General features: G+C 37.7%; 1 long non-coding RNA gene and 1 pseudogene across 1 annotated transcript in view; both read right to left on the bottom strand.

The window, feature by feature from the left end:
* The window catches only part of LOC141372442 (uncharacterized), a 59,144-nt gene extending 48,181 nt beyond the window's left edge, over window positions 1-10,963 (bottom strand). The window contains exons 1-2 of the long non-coding RNA XR_012377695.1: window positions 10,924-10,963; window positions 10,221-10,299 (exon numbers count right to left, since the gene is read on the bottom strand). This is a non-coding gene — a long non-coding RNA (uncharacterized lncRNA). The remainder of the gene's footprint in view (window positions 1-10,220; window positions 10,300-10,923) is intronic.
* An 860-nt stretch (window positions 10,964-11,823) lies between these two features.
* On the bottom strand, window positions 11,824-12,524 carry LOC112835888 (ATP synthase F(0) complex subunit k, mitochondrial pseudogene; annotated as a pseudogene).
* Between the last annotated feature and the right edge of the window lie 5,844 nt (window positions 12,525-18,368).

Raw genomic sequence — 18,368 nt, 5'->3', positions numbered from 1 at the left:
ATACATCCTGAGTTTTGGCATCACAAAAGGTACATTGATATTCCTTTCCTCTTAGAGTATATCTTAAGGCAGATTTCAGCCAAAAAGATTTTTGTGAAGACTTATGAGTATTCCCTTTCTTTTGTGGACAGGAGGTCTCTCTGTATATGAAGCAAAGTGGCAGTTCTGGGTTTACTTCTTGCAAAAAAAAACCCAAACACTTGACTCTAGGTTTACGCTACAAGGCACAGTAGGGTTGGCTGTGGGCCGCAGAGTGGTAGAGAAAAGGAAGGAAAGGGACCCCGTACCATTTGGCTGTGTATGAGATGGAACCAAAGTACATAACCCTTCTTAGCTTCAGTTTATTGATCTGCAAATGGAAACCATATTACCTCTGCTACTTCAACAGGTTTAGCTTTTCTGACCCAATTTTTATAGCTTCACACTCCTCTTTTGTAGTTTTGTTTCTATGTTCTTCTTCCATCTTTTGCACCTGCTTTTCAGAATCCAGATGCCTGAGAGGACTCCCTGCATAGCCATGTTGGTTTCTATAGCTGCCTGAGGTCAGATTTTCACAATTAAACATTTGAAAGCATGCTGTCATTACATCCTCGGCCATTTCTCCTTTTAGAAGCTCTGGTCACAGAAGCATGTCTCTTCTTTACCTGAGTCTACATTAACTGGCTCATTGTAAGTCTTCTAGAACTTTGTCGAATAAATAGTGAATGAAATCTGATTTCCTAAAGTATTCAGCTATACCCCAAATTCCATTCCTGGGCTGTTAAAGCTCCTAGAAGTTTATTACATCTACTCTCTCCCAAGGTCCCCATCTCTTTTGCTTCACAAGAATGAAGTTCAGGGCAGAGGTTTTTCTGGTTAGCTTATTCCATCTTAAAATCAATGAAAGTGGAGGCAAGGGAGTCAAGCATTTATTAGATGGTATCTTTTTCCATGAATGATATGCCCATTATTGAAATATCTCCTTCATTACTCAACCCCCTAGACCAGTGCTACCTACACCTACCCAATCATAAAAATTACCTAGAAAGATTGTTCAAAATAGATAACCAAGTCCTTTCCCAAACATATTGAATCTGAATCTCCAGGGATTTAAACTTAGACTCTGCATTTTTTTAAGGTTTCCTTAAGTGTCTCTGGACATGGCCAGGTTCAGGAAACACTATCTTAGAAAGTTGTCCTTTGAGTCTGAACAGAAAGCCCTCTTACAGGTTTTTGTTTGTTTGTTTGTTTGTTTGTTTTAAATAAAGAAAAAACAGAGTCTCCCTCTTGAGGTGGGCAAGGCAGATTCTCCAAAAGAATCTTTGTTTTTTGTTTCCATTTTTATTTTTTTGTTTTTTTTTTTAAGTCACATAGTGGTGATTAACATAACATAATAAAATTAAATTAAATTAAAAAAAGATAATGAGGGCTGGATTCATTTTCTAGGACTGTTCTAATAAGTACCATAGACTTAGTGGCTTAAATAAGAGAAAATTATTGTCTCACAGTTCTGGAAGGAAGGGGTCCAAGATTAAGGTGTCTGCAGGACCATGTGCCCTCTGAATGTTCTCGAGAGGGATCTAATCTAGACCTCAATCCCAGCTTCTGGTGGTTCCTGGGTATGTGACAGCCTAATTCCAGGTTTTGCATGGCGTCATCTCTGTGTATGTGCATGTCTATCTGGATGGCATACATTACAAAAAACAAGAGTGGACAGAGCTGCTTCATATGCTTGCACGTTTCTTGCTACCTTTTCAGCTGTCAGAATACAAACTGTAAAGAGACTCCTGGTCCTAAGGTACAGAAAGGACAAGATGCCACTCTCAGGAAATCAAAGGTCATGGAGGGAAAAGAATTTCTGTCGACAAGACATAACAAGAGGAACGTCAAGAGACCTGCTGACTGATACATGAAAAATTTACAATATAATTGACAGGAAATTATAGCTTGAGTTGACGTGACAAGTCGTTAAATGAATATCAGAGAAAATAAACTGAAAATGATATTCCTCAGAGACAAATAACCCAGTAGACACTACCAAGAAACTGCTAACAAATGTGCACGTGGAGAGAAAAAGAGTTTCAAAGCATCATTTGTGGTGACAAACGGTGACAAATGGGGAAACTTCAACTAGCAAAAGAGACTGCATCGCATTCCAGGGTGTTAGCAAAGGGAGACACAAGACACTGCACAGATAAAACCTGTCTAGAAACAATGCCAGTGAACATGGACCATGAAAAGGCATGACCTGCAGAAACACTGGAGTTTTCAATTGACGGGGTTCAATCTAATCATTTTGAAAAAATTAACAAAGTATTCTAATTTAAAATACTGACCTTGCATGACCTTATGTACCACCAAAGAGCTTCCTCTTTTTTTTTCCTAGTAGTAAACATATTTTTAAAAAATAGTCCAAAAACTCAATCCTATGTAACTGATGAAAATTGGAGCAGATTCTGTTCTGAGAAATTAAAAAATATGCATTAAACTCTACTGTCCTGAACCCATTGTTCTATCTTGTCTTTTTCTGGTACGCAAACAAGTGACATTTTAGCACTCCAAAATGTAAATTCTGGCCATGCTATCTTTGTGAAACACAGCTGAGAACTAAAAAAATAAACACAGAGGTCCTTTGGAGAGTCAAAAGATATCACAAAATGTGTTTCCTTAAAGCTCATGTAATTCCCTCTTGGGAATACGCTCTGTTCATCCTTCTGAAATGGTTTGCACATGCTCTGCACATAGCTACAGCATGTATGATTATCTGGTGTCCTGACTAGTGTTAGTGGAAGAATGAGTGATTGAAAGGATACAGTATATCAGTTCATGGTGACACATTTGATAGCTGTAGGACATGACAGCTGACAGCAAATGAGAAATCATAGAAAGGATAAAAATGAAACTTGAGAACAAAAAGAACAACAATGATCTTAAGTCGCTTAATAAAGGGAAAAAGCTCTATGCATCTCAATTATCCCAACAGCATCAATGAATTATAGTATGCTATCATAAACAGATGATTATAATGATGACCCTGAGCCATCAAGAGAAAAAAAATAAATTTGGTTCCAGATGCATCATTTAAGGTGGCAGAAAAATGTGCAATAAAATTTTAGAAAGATCTTCATCCAAATGATTTTTTTTAAGTTTTAGTGCTGAAAGTAATAAACCCTTACTATTCAAAAAATTTGGCTCTTAAAAATGACTCATTCTTTGTCATATTCATAAAATACCATATTTCTGCAGCCCAGACCTGTCTCCTAAGTTCTAGATCCAGATTTGAAAAAGTTTGTTAAACACCTCTGTTTACGTGTCACTCTGGTTCTTCCTAGTACACATCTGAACTCAAATTATGACCTCCCGCCTCAAAGCTTGCTCTGGTATCAATCGAATGCCACTTCCTATGCCTTAATACAAGTCAGAACTTTCACACCTATCCCTATTATTAATCCTTGATTATTCCTTCTGTCTCTCCCTTACATTTAGTCAACCCAAGTTTTCCATCTTCACCTAGAAGTCTCTTTTGTACCTAAGTTCCTAATCCCCACCTCAGTCGCCTTGCCTGAGCTTGCACTATTTCTAGCATCTCTTTCTCATAATCACCCAATGTTAGAGTCACACCAGCTCGCTTGCCACTGCCATTCCCTCTCATTCTTTCATGTCTTTCCTCCTGCCTGGTCAGAATGTGTCAAGTGTCCTCTTGTTTAGGCAACCCATTTTGCATGTATGTGTTTATTTGTCAGTCTTTTTTACAAGACAATGAGATATTTGAGTCTAGGCAACACTTCTTAGGCACTTAGTGAATATTTCTTGAAATATTTATTGAGCAACTAATATGAGCCAGGCAGTCTGCTAGCACTGGAGGAATAGCAGTGAGTAAGACATCCTGAGATTTCTGAAATGTACAATACATAGAATCATCACATTTACAAAATGCCAAACTATTATAGTGCTTCCACATGTATTACACATTTTTAATGAACATAGTGTGTGGAAAATTAACCAAATTTTTAAATACTTTAATACTTTACTTCGTACGTATCCTCATTGGATCATCTCATTTGTTCCTCACAACAGCTTTCGGACAGTCATCCTTACTGTCCTTGAGATAATAAAGAAGCCAAGTCTCATGGAGGTTTTAGAATTTGTTCAAGTTTACCTCTGTAAGATGGACAGATACAAAAGCAGACATAGTTTTCTAACTTAGTCTGGTATTCTTTCCACTGTTCTTTCTTCTCTGCCCAAATGCTCATCCATCAAAACATAGTTTGATCCAGTATGAAAATCTTAATGCAGAGGAATGCAAATGTTTAATGACCAACAACTGCTTTTGATTTTCTTGAACTATGAATGAGTATTGGCTCTTCCTCTACAAAAGGAAATTATCAGTAGAGGTACTGATAAGAATCAGATGGTCCACTCAAAGGGTTAACTGAAGAAAGCTCAATGAACTCATTATTTACAGAGAAAAAAAGAAGGTCAAGGTGATCATTGAGAGATGATAGAGCATCTGGGTACTAGCTACAGTAGGAAGCTGTCATACACTGAGTTCTGAAGGGACAGGAGAGGGAACAATATTACTGGTACTCAAAAAAAAAAAAAAATTTGTAGCAAGAGAAGAGGAAGTGCCTCATAGGAGATGTGGCCATAGGAAAAGGAGCACAATTATTACGAAGACTACAGCCCAGCAGGGGAAAATAGAGAAAGAACTATGGGTAGCCCTTCTCCATCCCTTCCTCCAATTTCTTGCCAGTGCCTTTCATTAGCAGAACCCAGTTAGAAGTAGAGAAAATTAGAGCCCAAGTGATGCCATTCTTGAGGTCAGATTTTTGGGGAAGAGTGCAGGGAATGGAAGGGCAAAACAGAGGCCTGAAAAAAATGGAGAATGATCAGCACAGAAAGCCCTCTACATGCTGAAGAAAGGAAGTATGTCATTTTCCTATTAATTATTGGGGTTCTCATGGTAATAGGATACAGGTGATGTTATTCAGTGGCTTTTGATTAAAATTAATTATGCTAAGTGACTCTTGGCTTAATGAGGCCACATTTAAGGTCATGGACCTTGGAACCTGCCCAAGCAGTCTCCTCCATATAAGGGCACTGTGAATAAGCAAGGTGCTTAATTTCTGTGAACCTCAGCTTCATCTCCTACTAAAGAAGGGAAGTACTATTGTCCACCTCATAGCACAGTCTGAAGAATTAAATGAGATGATGGGGGTAAAGTGAAGTATCTGACACAAATGGTAAGAGTTGAATACACATTTATGATTCTAAAGTCATGGTAGAAAGATTGAAGGATACCCAAGGAGTGACATTCCCTGTCAGAGAACTTATATTAGGTTCAGAAAATCTGTGGAAAATGCAAAAAATGTAAGTATTGTGATGACCTTATTTTTATGAATATTTTATTCACCAGATCATAAGTTTTTAGCCATTTCTGTAGCCATGCCTTTGCCAAGCTGATGAAACCTTTGGAAAATAGCACACTCAGAATAAAGTTTTTACATGCATAAATATAATTCATAGGATTATAAGTGAAAACAATTATGGAAGCATTTGCATATTTATATATAAACCGGTCATAGATATAGTTAAAGAAAAAATTATGATATTGTAATGTGTGTTCTCGTTTAGTAGTACATGACAAAACAAAATCTAATAGTAACTCTAACAACTAACATAATTTTGAAATAATAACAAAGGTAACATTTCTAGATATCAACAGTAACTGTGATTTGATAAGAAAATATCTGTGATCTCTAAAGGTGACACAAATCACAGATACTGCTAACACTGCTGGAATTTGCTGCTTTACATTTGCAACTAAGAGAATTAGTGGTCAGTTAGTAAGAGATGGTGCAAAAAAGATAGATTTCTTTTTCCTGCACAAATTCACAGGTCACATAAATTTTTATCCACAGTGTTTGGGGTCCACGGAACTCCTGACCTGGAGCCTAACACAATGGCTGGTAAGCAGTATACATTCAATAAGTGTTTGCTAAACTGAAATAAACATGACAAAAGAACCATACCTACAGACACGAAGTATTAGAATATCTTGCAGACATTGAATTACTCTTGGTGAGCCAATAAGATTGGACTCATGCAGGCAAGATTTCAATAGATCTCCTCTGTAGGTCCCACCAAGCATAGACATGAAATGTCTCACATGTAGAATAGAACAAGCTCTTTGAGTTAACCTGTAATCACAAGGCTTTATGGGACGACTTGAAGAAAAACTACAGAGAGTGTTAAGGAACAGACCTTTTAAACTTGAAATAAAAGAAAAGGCACACCAGGAGGAACAATATTTGCATACATAAAATTTCTTTCCTGAAAAAGAAAAAAATTCTCCTAAGTCAGTAAATGAATCCAATCAACATGGTAACCAGTGTGTGAGGATGTATTCATTCTCTTGAAGAAGCAAAGCATTAGGACTTGAAAAATAACAAGACAGTCCTCTTACCTATCAAATCATCATTTAAAAAATGGTAGGAAGCTTGTAAGGATGTATAGGAATTCTACTTGTGAGAATGTAATTTGGAGCAACCAGCCATCTGGGGAAGAATTCAATAATAGACATCAAAACCCTACCCACTATTGAAGAGCTTTATGTACATTATTCTATTTAATACTTACAACGACCTGAGGAAGCAGATATGAGTATTCCCATTTTATAAATGTAAACTCAATGGATCTGTGAGTTAAGTAATTTGCCAAAGCCACAGAGCCGGTGGGAAGCAGAAACAGAATTCCAATCCACGTCTCTCTACTACCAAAACCTATACCTAGTCCACCATATCACACTTCCTAACTTTTGGTTAAGTAATTAGATCTTTGCTAATTTAACCTAAAGGTTACATGCACCAAGACAGTTATTGAAACATTATGAATAATATTAAAGACAAGCTTAAGCTCAACAATAGAGGAAAAGTTAAGGGAATTATCATGAATTACTTCTCTAATTAGTCTGCAGCTATTTAACATTTTGTTGCTGATAATAACATGGAAAAGTGTCTATGGTAACTTAAGGAAGAAATGAGAGTAGAAAATAATGTGATCACAACCACAAAAAGTTTAAAAAATAATTACACATAGGAAATAACATAAAATGTTAAATGTCAATGACTTACTCTGAGTGGTAGACTTTGAGTAAATTTTTTCTTTCTTCTTTCCAGTTCACTGGATTTCCACGTTTTCTATAGTGGGCATTCTTAACATTTGTGTTGGAGGAAATATACATTTATTTTTAAAAAATGAAAGCAGAATCATATTGTAATCTATAGATGTATCAAACCAATACCTTATACTCCTCAAACTTACACTATGTTATATGTCAATTATATCTCAATATACACACAAAAAATTTAAAAATCTGAAAAGAAGAGTTAAATGAGATAACTAATATATTTAAATTACATAAGAGCTTAAATCTTGCAATACTAAGTCATAATCTTGCTCCATCGAACTCAGCACTCTATCTCTTACCAGTGACTTATTAATGTGTTGTAGAAAGCATAGTCACCTACTTTGATACTGCCCTCAAGAGACTAGGAATCATGGCCATCATGGAAACGTGGTAACGACAGAGGGTTGAAAGTTCTCAGTTTGTCCCTGGACTCTACAACGTATTAATTAGTTTTGTGATTTGGGGCAAAGTCTTGAAATTCTCTGAACCTTATCTACAAAAGATTATTATCATTAAATTGTTATTAAGATGGTTACAAAGAGTATATTTGATGCTGTGTGTACTGCTCTCCCTGACATCAAGCCATGTGTGATAGAGTGGAAATCATCAATCCCATACAGATATTTACCTCAATGTATTTAATTATACCACCTCTTTCTTTAAAAAAAAAAAAAGCCAGCTGGCAGAAGAAATAAATATAGTACAACTAATTATATAGAAATAAAGCTTTGGGATAGAAAGATGGTCAAAGGAGAAAAGCAAACATTCCAATGAGAGGGTCAATACAATTTCTGTGACCAAGCATAAAGTCTGGCTCTAAGTTTCCAGCAGCCAATGCAAAGCTAGTCACACAATTTTAATGATCAGATAGAAGGAAACAGACTAGTGCCTTAAGGGTCACCAAGGTTTTACCAGAAACAAACTCTGAACAGTTTTTTTTTTTTCCTGTGTGGGGTATTATGTACAAGAATTAAATGATATAATTGGCAACACTCACAAATAATTCTTTACAGCAAATGGAAAAGTAGGTTCCACACGGCTATTTTTTATAGTGACTTTTGTGAAAAGTCAAGAATTTAACATAAATCTCTAAGTCAGCAAAGGCAATTCCACAAGGACTCAGATGACAGCCAACAAGACTCCAGGTTTCAAGGCACTCTCTTTTTCTCCCTTTTCGCTCTCTCCTCCCACCTGCCCTCCTTCCCCTCTTTAAACTCATTTGGAAGCAGCCACTAAAAAGTAGCTAAGAATGTGGACTTTGGGATCTTATTTTTCGATTTAAATTCTCATTCCCATATATCCTAGTGATTGGCTCTGGGCATATTACATAATCTCCTCTGTAAAATAAGATTAATCATAACAATTAGAGAAATCCCACAGAGTGCTTAAAATAGTGCAAAACACATAGTAGCTAGCCCATAAAAGTTAGTAAATACCACCACTAATAATAATATCAATAATTATTTCATTCATTTGGCAATCATTCTTGAATACCTGTTATGTATTAGGTAATGTACAAGGTGTTGACTATTCAAAAATAAATTGTTCCCTGACCTCAAGAAACTCACATACAGTGATAGACGCAGATATCTAAACTGAAATTCTAAAACAAGTTTATATTGCAGGTGATGATGAAAGAAGCACCAAACTCAGTTTGGTAGAGAAGTCTCTTGGGAGTCAAGGAAAGCTTTCTGGAGGAGAGTGGCAAATGTAGTAAGAGCAAACACTTGCATGATGTCTTACCCTGCGCCATGGGCTGTTCCAGGTACTTGCATATCTTAACTCACTTAATCCTCCCAATAATCCTGTAGTGTGTTTTTGTCCTCGTTTTACAAATAGGGAAGCTGAGGCATGGAGAAATTCCACAACTTGTCCAAGGGCATAAAGCTAGAAAGTGACAGAGAAGAGTGGCTGTGTTCTTTATCACTGTAATTGTGTCTATGGTGTCTTAAACCCTAAAGGACTTGTGACAGTGACCCAGCTAGTGTGACGCATGTCTCTGCAAACAAGAATAACATGAGTGCAAGACACAGAGGTAGGGAACAGCATGGTGTGGGGGAAGAAGGCACCATTGCTCAGCAGCAGGTGCATCAGGGATGTAGCAGGAGGAGGTGAGGAGGGTAGAGGTTCAGGATGTGGGAGATCATGAAGAGTCTTGTATGCCACGCTAATGAACTTCACCTTTAACCTGCTGGACCTGAAAATGACTATACATGAGTTTGACACATGCCACTTGAGCAAGAATTTTGCTCTGTATGACATTGAGCAAGTTACTAAATATCTTTAAGTTTCGATTTCATTAGGGGAAAAATGGGACTAGTAAAATGCATATTACAGGGCAAGCAGTGATATATGCATACATGTAAAATGTATGGTATTTAGTAGACATTCAACAAAATGGTCATTATCATTTTAAGACACATTATGGGTAGCCTGCGTGAAGAAACAGGCATCCCCAAGGTTCAGCTAGTGCCAAATGAAGTGCCAAGGACCTGCATCCTATAGAAGCTAGGGCCTACACTGAGCAGGTGCTATGGTCTGAAAGTTTGTGTCCCTCCAAAACGCAGATGTTAAGCTCCTGACCCCCCAAAGTGATGGTATTTGTATATAGAGCCTTTGGGAAGTGATTAGTTCCCCCAAAATACATCTGTTAAACTCCTAACCCCCCAAAATGATGGTATTTGTAGGTGAACCATTTGGGAGGTGATTAGCACATGAATGCGCTCCATGCTCTTATAAAGAGACACCAGTAAGCTCCCTTGCTCCTTCCACCATGTGAGGATACACCCAGAAATCTGCACCCAGGAAGGGAATATTTTACCCCACCATGCTGGCAGGCTGCTGTGCTCTTCCAGCCTCCAGAACATTGAAAAATAAATTTCTGTTGTGTATAAGCTGCTCAGTCTGTGGCATTTTGTTATAGAAGCCTGAATGGACTACAACAGCAGGTAAAAATCTCATGAAGCTAAAAACTACCCTTGACATATTTTTAGGAAGTTGCTGACATATCATTTCTCAGTCAGTACAACATTCAAGCATTGAAATACATTACCGTTGCTTCCATTCATGAAGGAGATGTATCTGTCTCTGTCTACTTGTCCGTGTGTCATCTCTCTTCGTGTCTACCCCTGCTGAATGAGGACAGCCAAATTCACATAAGTTAAATGAACGTATAATTCAGGTCCATCTTAAATAGGCCAAAGGGGGGGAGCAGAAACACACCGTCATATTATTTTCCCATTAAGGGGGGAAGAAAGGTCTCTCAGGTAGACAATCTGTCATTAACGGAGTCAAAATAAAGCCTTCCTCTACATACTTTATATTTCAAGTGAACTATCATAAAAATTACTTTATTTGCCATCTCCTAGGTCCCTGGGATTCCTGTATTGTGCAGAGGCAAAAACAGACTAAGAGAAGGAGAATGACTTGTTGAAAGAAGCAGAGCTGGTCATTCAGAATGAAAACCAGGAATTCTGCTCTGAGGCTCCGGCTCTGCACCTCCCCCCACCTGCACCAGTGCCTCTTCACACTGCCTCACGCTGGAAAGAGGCCTTGGTACAGGGACACTGGGCACCTCACCAAACACCGCAGGGAGTATTGACAGGTATGAGTCATGAAGGTGCCAGAGTTAATGAAGCAGGGAAGAAAAGGGAAAGAAACATGGATATACAGGGACTCGATAGACTAAGATTTACCCCAGAACAAAAGCCTTCATTGGGAAGAAATAAAAGGACTCTTTAAATTTAAGAACCCACCTCACCGAATAGCTAGAAACCACCACCACGCTATTTCTCGTAATGAAACTGGACAGAGGAAAACAACAGAGACCAGCTATAAATAACAAGAGAGAATCACAAAGAAGGCTGTGATCAGTGGAAAGCCAGAGGATTGGATGATGTGGAAATAGGCAGTGTTCCACCTACCCCTGTCTGTCCCGAGAAAGTCCTGAAAGCAGATAGGCTCTTTGAAACATTTTTACATTTCCAAAGCCGATCAGATCCTCGCACTGAGAAAGGAGATGAAGAGATACACTTTTAAAAGGTTATTTCAGGAAGAAACCGTTTTTTGAAATGCTCCTTATACAATATTTACAATGAGGCTGATTGTTGACAAGTAGAGTTTGGGAAATGCTTCAAGTTTGGCCCGGATTACAAAACATACAAAGTCGTCGGGGGGGGGGGGGGGGGGGGGGGAAGGGATGTGTATGGAACAAGCCCTTTCTGCTGTGCTTCTGTCTTCCCAGGCGGGCTCAGTGTCGTCCTCTGCTGGCCCACTGTTCTGCTATTGACATGAAACGGAGCAGAAAGGGGATTGAAAGCCAGGTCTAAGTCCTTCAGATATTTTTGCCGCATAACCCTGAAAAACAAACAAATGATGTCACAGGAAAGAAGAGAGATTATATAAGAAGCCAGGGCAACAAATGCGTCAGAAGAACAAAAATGAGATACATAAACCCTCTTCTGTGAAAACAGAACAAGATTGGAATAATACAGAGAGAAAACAAGGCGTCTGTCCTGTGGGAAAATTTTTCCTTTTCTGATTATATAAAATACAAGTTGGGTTTTCGGGCTTAAAAAATTTTTTTTTCCAGGTTCATAATTTATTGTACAAATTGAGTATCACATGATTAGTTGACATTAGCTTCTCCAAGGCATGGGAACTTAACAGATGAGGTACAGGTTAAAATTTGTTTATGTTGTTTTCACAGCTGGTGTTTTTTTAGACCTTAACTTGAAGTATAAGATCATCAAAGCAATGCCTCCATATGTGGCCAGTACACAATTCATTCCACCTGTGAGAGTATAAGAGTTGAAATATTTTTTGATACCAGTGAAATGGAATTGGGCATCAGTTTCTGGACCTGGCCACGATTTCAATCTTGCAGAAAGCACCAATTCCGCTGGTTGGGTCCGGGTTTAAAATTTTTAATCTGAGTCCTGGTTCCCTAAGAATAACCCATTTCCATTAGTCGGTTTTAGCGGGGCAACATGCCACATTGCCATTTTCATTGCTTACAAAAGCATTTCTTTCTCTTTCACTTTCCATGTTGGTGACTGTGGGTCAGCTACCGTAGCTCAGAGGCATATGTCTTCTGATCCCATTACCCAGGTGAACAAATAGCTTCTTGTCGGGACATATATTTATAAAATCCAAAGAAGATCGTTATGTGCATAATGTGTGTAATGTGCATAAGGCCATTCAATATTTACTCAGAAACCTTAGAATGAAATCCCCAAACTTTGCCATGACATGTAAGTTCCAGACTTCTTCATGGCCCTTCATCTCCACTCACGCTACCTTCCCCATCAGTATTCTCCAGACACACTAGCTCACGTCCTTTCAATTTCTTGAACATGCCACGTTCTTTCCAACCACAGAACTTTTGCGCAGGCCTTTCCTGATGCTGGAAATGTCCTTGCCTCTAATCTGCAATGAATGAATCCTACTTATCCTTTAGACCTGAGCTTAATTGATACTTCCTCAGAGAAGTCTGCTTTAATTCTTCCATGAAAATGAGGACCCCTTGTAATTATCTCTGAAAGTTCCGATTCTTTTTCTGCAGCGCCCTTCTCACAATTTGTAATGACATCGTTCATGATTATTTCATTTCTGACTACCTACCTTACTAGATTGGAAGATAGATGAGGGCAGAAATAATCCTTATCTTTTGAATAAATACATTGCTTCTTCTCCCACATCTAGTAATTGATGATGTACATTACATACTCAAATATATGTGTAATGAGCTGAGTTGTGACTAAGAATATGTTTACGGAATTCTTTATATATCTACTGATACTTATCGAGAATCTACTATGTACTAGTTCCCGGGAATATAGCCGTGACTAAGCCAGACCCATTTCCTGCCCTCATGGGTCTTGCAGCCTATATCCTATCGTCACATTTTCTATGTGGAATTGTTCAAAGCCTTTTGAAAATGGAAGGATGGCATTTATATACCTAAACTTCCCCCTTGAAAAGAACAATTCATGGCAAAAACACTAAGTCAAAGTAGAAATTCTGCCTTCATTCAAGCTACCTTTTCATTCACTCACTCTTCCTACACCAACAAATCAAAAAGGGACAGGTCATTGACTTTGATCTCAAATTTCTTTTGTTCATTTGTGTCAGAACTGTAATGTTATTTAACCTTTGCTTTTTGTGCTTAAAGGGTATGAGTGTTCTGATAAATGTAGTGCAGCAGTCAACAACACACCAAAGCCTGCCCATAATTGGCTAACTTGGGAAATAAAAGGCCCTGCTTACTGAGTCTTACATAATATACTCTGGGCAAGTCTGAACATCATTTTATCACTGATTATAGGAATTTAGATGTTCAAATCCCAGTATCGTTAATGGGAGTTGCAACCCAGCTGCCCACAACCTATTCTAAAAATATACCAAGATGCATATTGAATTTTTTACTCCCTTCCCTTCAAATTTTTACCTGATTCTTTTAGGTGAAAACAGGGTTAGTACATAACCTCAAATCCTTTTTAGCCTGGCACAATTAAACAAATTTAACCTTATATAGCTATGCCCACTGCATGTTAGTAGACAAAAGTATACCAGTTAACCACATAGAAACCATAAACATTATATTTAAGTTATAGGAAAAAACAAATAATACCTCAGTTAGTCTCTATGTCAGACAATTTGTAATTATTTTCATTCCCAAGCATGATATCAGAGTATGAACTCTGTTGCCTGGACTTTGCCAATAATTAGCAGGGAACATTTGACAAATTTTCAAGTAACTCCATATATAGTAGCAATGTAAGCTAATCATCTAATGGTAAAAGCTTTGATACTTCACTAGTCTCTAAAAGGCCACAGCATGGTAATAGAGAATCACTTTGCAGTAAGGCAATCAATCTGAGAATGCATATGCTGGGTATTGGTTTCATGTGGTACCCAAAGAAGAATTTCCTGGAAATGTTTTCAAAGTATAAAGATAATAAGATACAACATTCATCAAGTGGAACATACCAAAGTGTGCCTTCTCAGGCAATTCTTGAAGAAATAATGTATAAAAAGAAAATAATCCACTAAAATCTACAGAGTCCACTGTTCCATTTTAAAGCAGCAAATGACTGATCCAAACCAATTTCAGTTGGCATAGTGCAGATAACCTACACAACAAAGGAGCAAAAGAAGGCTTCTTGAAGAAACAAAAAATGGAATTCTCAACCGGGGACTGGAAATCAGGAACGCTTACATTCCAGTAGACACCAATAGACTAGACTGGCTGGCTTTGGGTGTGTCAATGTCAAATGTCTATGACATATGTCTGTTCATATGTCTATGGCTTTACCTACATCTATGCTTGTGTCTACCTATGTCATCCGTATCTATTCACATATATGTACATCTGTTCAGACTTCTCTGTGTCAGATACCAATGCTGGTGATAGTACCAAACACTGAGGAACTCAATCATACAGAACAGAGAATGCCATCCAATAATTAGCAACACGAATTTAAGAAGCTCACTCATTGGGCATGACAGACACACTGAGTGAGGCCAATAAGCTTTTCAAATGCCACAGAAAATATTTGAGTCTTGAATTTAAAAATCAAATTGCTGGCTTTAAACTGTGAAATCAAAACTTCCAAGTCAAAATCACAAAGATTTAATTAGATGCCTATAAACATATTATGTCAATGTCATTCATGGTGATATTCAGAATTCATAAACATTTCATTATACTTGAAAACAATTTGCAGGTTAGATTTTCTTGAGTATGCATGATGACTGCTGAGAAATCGTAGCTTACTTCAAAGTAAATGAGTTATACGGAGCCAGATAATTTTGAAGCTCATTTAAAATCCCCCCCACAAAAATTTATACTGGCCAAATATTTGATTTTAAGCATAGGATTTCGATGCATTTTGGTATATTGATATGATGTGGGATAGGGTCTCCAAAGGAAAGAATACCAAAGAGCCTACAGAAGCCTCAGAATCACCTGGGTATAGCAAGAGGAGATATAAATAGAAGGGGCTTCTTTGGGGATGTGAAGTTTAGAATAGGATTAAGAGTTTATTCAGCAAAGGGAGAGAAAATACATACATTTGCAAAGACACAATCATGCACTTTGGGGCATTGGTAAAATGTTCATCAGGGCTAGCACGTCGGGTACACAAGCTGGAAGATAGGTAGAGAGCCTGAAGAAATATTAAGGCTGAACCAAGAGCAACTCAGAAGAAAAAGAACCACGAAGGTTTCTAAACAGGAAAAGGACATGATCAGATGCATTTTTTCTGTACAATAACCCCAATGACAACGTGGACACACATGTGGTGGAGATGCCCATGCAGAGGCCATGGCAATATGAGACAGATGAAAGGTGATGAGAGCCAAAGCTTTGGCTGGAAATGTCCAAATTCAAGAGACATTTCAGCTTGGGGATAAAAAACAGTTTCTTATTCGGCACTAAGCCTTTGAGAGCAATTCCAAGAAAGACGTCTTGAGTGGGATCATTTTCTCTGAGGCACAAGTTATTTTATAAAGTGGGTAAGTCCAATCCATCACAAACGTTCATACATCCTTTCTCTTTTAAAAACGTGGTGTGATTCTCTTTTGTTGAAATCAGCAAGAATATGAGTGCCTTCTATGTAAGCAACATGATTACTTGCTAGGATTGGAGAAGTAAGCAGGTGCTATCATACAAGTTTGGAACATGGCTATGGCTTCTTGACTATCCTTTTGCCTGTTCTTTGCACTTGGATTGTTTTTTTGTTTTGTTTTTGTTTTTGTTTTTGTCTGCAGCCAGTTTACCTGCCATCCCCAAACAATGCTCTTATTGTGACCCAGGTTGCTAACCTCACTACTCATTTCACATTCTTACCTATAAGCCTCTAGTTATGCTTGCCAAGGGCCAGTCAGTATCAAGCCAGCTTACCTTCCCTACAACCCATCAATAGCCTTCACCTAGCACTACTCTCAGATTGGCTTTCCCTTCTAGCCTTCTACTGCCTACATTTGTCTGCTAAATTTGCAGGTCTATGCTTTTTTTTTTTTATTCTTAAGGTCTAACATTTTAAAGCCTATTATAAATTGTCCCAATTCTATTGTTTATAACCTAATAATATCTTAACATATTTAATAAGATCATGACAAACCCTGCAATTCATTACTCTTTCTACTCCTAGAGATAATGATAATAAAGGAAAGGAAATGTGATTTATATATCATCAGGTAAACAAGAAACCTGCTTATCCTAAGAGAGGTGGTAAAGAAAGATTTTATTATTGCCTTTTAAAAAATATAGTGGCTGAGCCAGAGAAAGGTCAACTGGTCATGGTTACCCATTATTCAGTTTCCATGCCAAGATAAAATTCATCCTTCAAATCATTTTCACACCCTTCTCACAAACTTTTTGAGTCTTTTTCTCAAGAATCCCTTACCTCAACAGAAACCAGCACAATTCTCATAAAGATGTTTATCTTATAAATTGATGTTTGCCTCTGTGCATCAGATATTTATTTTTGTTTTACTTAAATTGGCTTAAGTTGCATCCCCTGAAGATCATTGTTCTGGCAGTCTCCATCACTCTAGAGGGGCAAGAAAAGGGAGAAAGGAGATAATTGGCTCTCTTCTTCTTTCCGTCCCCACTCCCGTCCTTTCTTTTCATCTCTAGGTTTTCCCATTTTTAAATCCTGTGCCAATAAGGTGAAAAATGAAATACAGAGAAGAAGAATGTGAACAGTGCATAAGGTCCACTAATTAGCCACTGAGTCATAATGCCCTTATCTACAGTGTTCTCTGGTTGGCTATGTTAAAAAACACCATTATCTGAGGACATTTATAATATAACAGGTGTTCAATAAATTTCGTGTTTTTTTCCTTCAGTTCACGCCAACCAACAATTTCAGTTCAGTTATTTCTCTGATCCCAAATTGTGTATTATTGTAATTATGCATAGATCATACATTAACCACCATATTTTTTAAATTATTCATTTTGCATATTATCCATCTCGTAATTGTATTCATTAAAATGATCCTTATTTGAACATCCATTTCATGCAACCTTCAGCTTGCTGAACACTTCTATATAACATGGATCTATGGGCTTCATTTGGCTTTGTTGAATTACCGGCAAATATAGAGAACTGCTTTTGTGCAGTTTTATTTGAATTTTGAAGGCAGGTAATTTACTAATCCTCCTTTCATATGCTTCCTTTGTTCTTTCCTGAGATGTGTATTGACTGAATGTTTCAAGGGCTTCATTGTTTAAAGTCAATGAGGAAATGGAATTCCCTTTGATAAACTAAACTTGTTGACCTAGCCCTTTGCAGAAATAAAAAAAAAAATCATTGTATAAATATATGTTGATGGAGATGATTGTACCTCTTGGTGAAACATGTAGCTGCCTGTCTTTATAAGAGCTGATATCTTAATAAGACAACATAACATCCTTTCTTTCTGTTGTAGCTTTAACTACCCAAAGATGCTGGCGATAAAGTAAAAGAAGCAGAAAGTTGAATAAAGACATTAATAATGCATCTCTACAAATCCTCATTCTCATAGACACTTCCTCTCCTATGTGACATCTGTATTTAAATGAAAAAATTTACTTCCTTGGAATCATTTCTAAACATTCTCCAATGAATCCTTTCCCACAGTGACCTTCATCTAGGCACCACATGCATGCTTGGCTGCTCCCTACTGTCTCATCCCACACTTTACCCAGACTTTCACTGACCTGAGACATTCGCTGGAGAATTAAGGAAGAGTACTACCCAAGAAGTAGAAAACAGTGAGTTCTATGGCCACAGGTCACCATTTATTCTCACATTCAGCAAACCACTAAAACTCTCTGGGCATCAGGCATCTTATCTGTAAAGTAGAGATCATGATATCTTATCTTCTGACTTCCAACAAAGGGATATTTCCCACCCATATCACATGTTGGTTGTGGGTCAGCTGTGCCTCTGTTCCATGTCCTTCTCATTCTGGCAGCCAGGCCAAATGAACATCCCTCATTTGTGACATTCCTATTCTCTTGATAGAGGTGCTTATCTAATACAAACTTCGTATTTTAAACATGAGGGCACATGTGTAATCTGTTATTAACATGTGTAAGATATCTGGGCTCACCATCCCTATCTCACAGGGCTAATAAGAGAAAAAAATTATTGTAGAAAAGCAAAGCAAAATACCTTAATAGTCAGCACAACAGTGTCTCTTAGAGT

The sequence above is a fragment of the Callorhinus ursinus genome, unplaced genomic scaffold, assembly GCF_003265705.2.
Source record: "Callorhinus ursinus isolate GAN/ISIS: 27379988/994484 unplaced genomic scaffold, GSC_fseal_2.0 scaffold4, whole genome shotgun sequence".
Classification (NCBI taxonomy): domain Eukaryota; kingdom Metazoa; phylum Chordata; class Mammalia; order Carnivora; family Otariidae; genus Callorhinus; species Callorhinus ursinus.
Note: the sequence above shows the minus strand (reverse complement) of the source record. Positions and strands in the feature narration are given on the sequence as shown.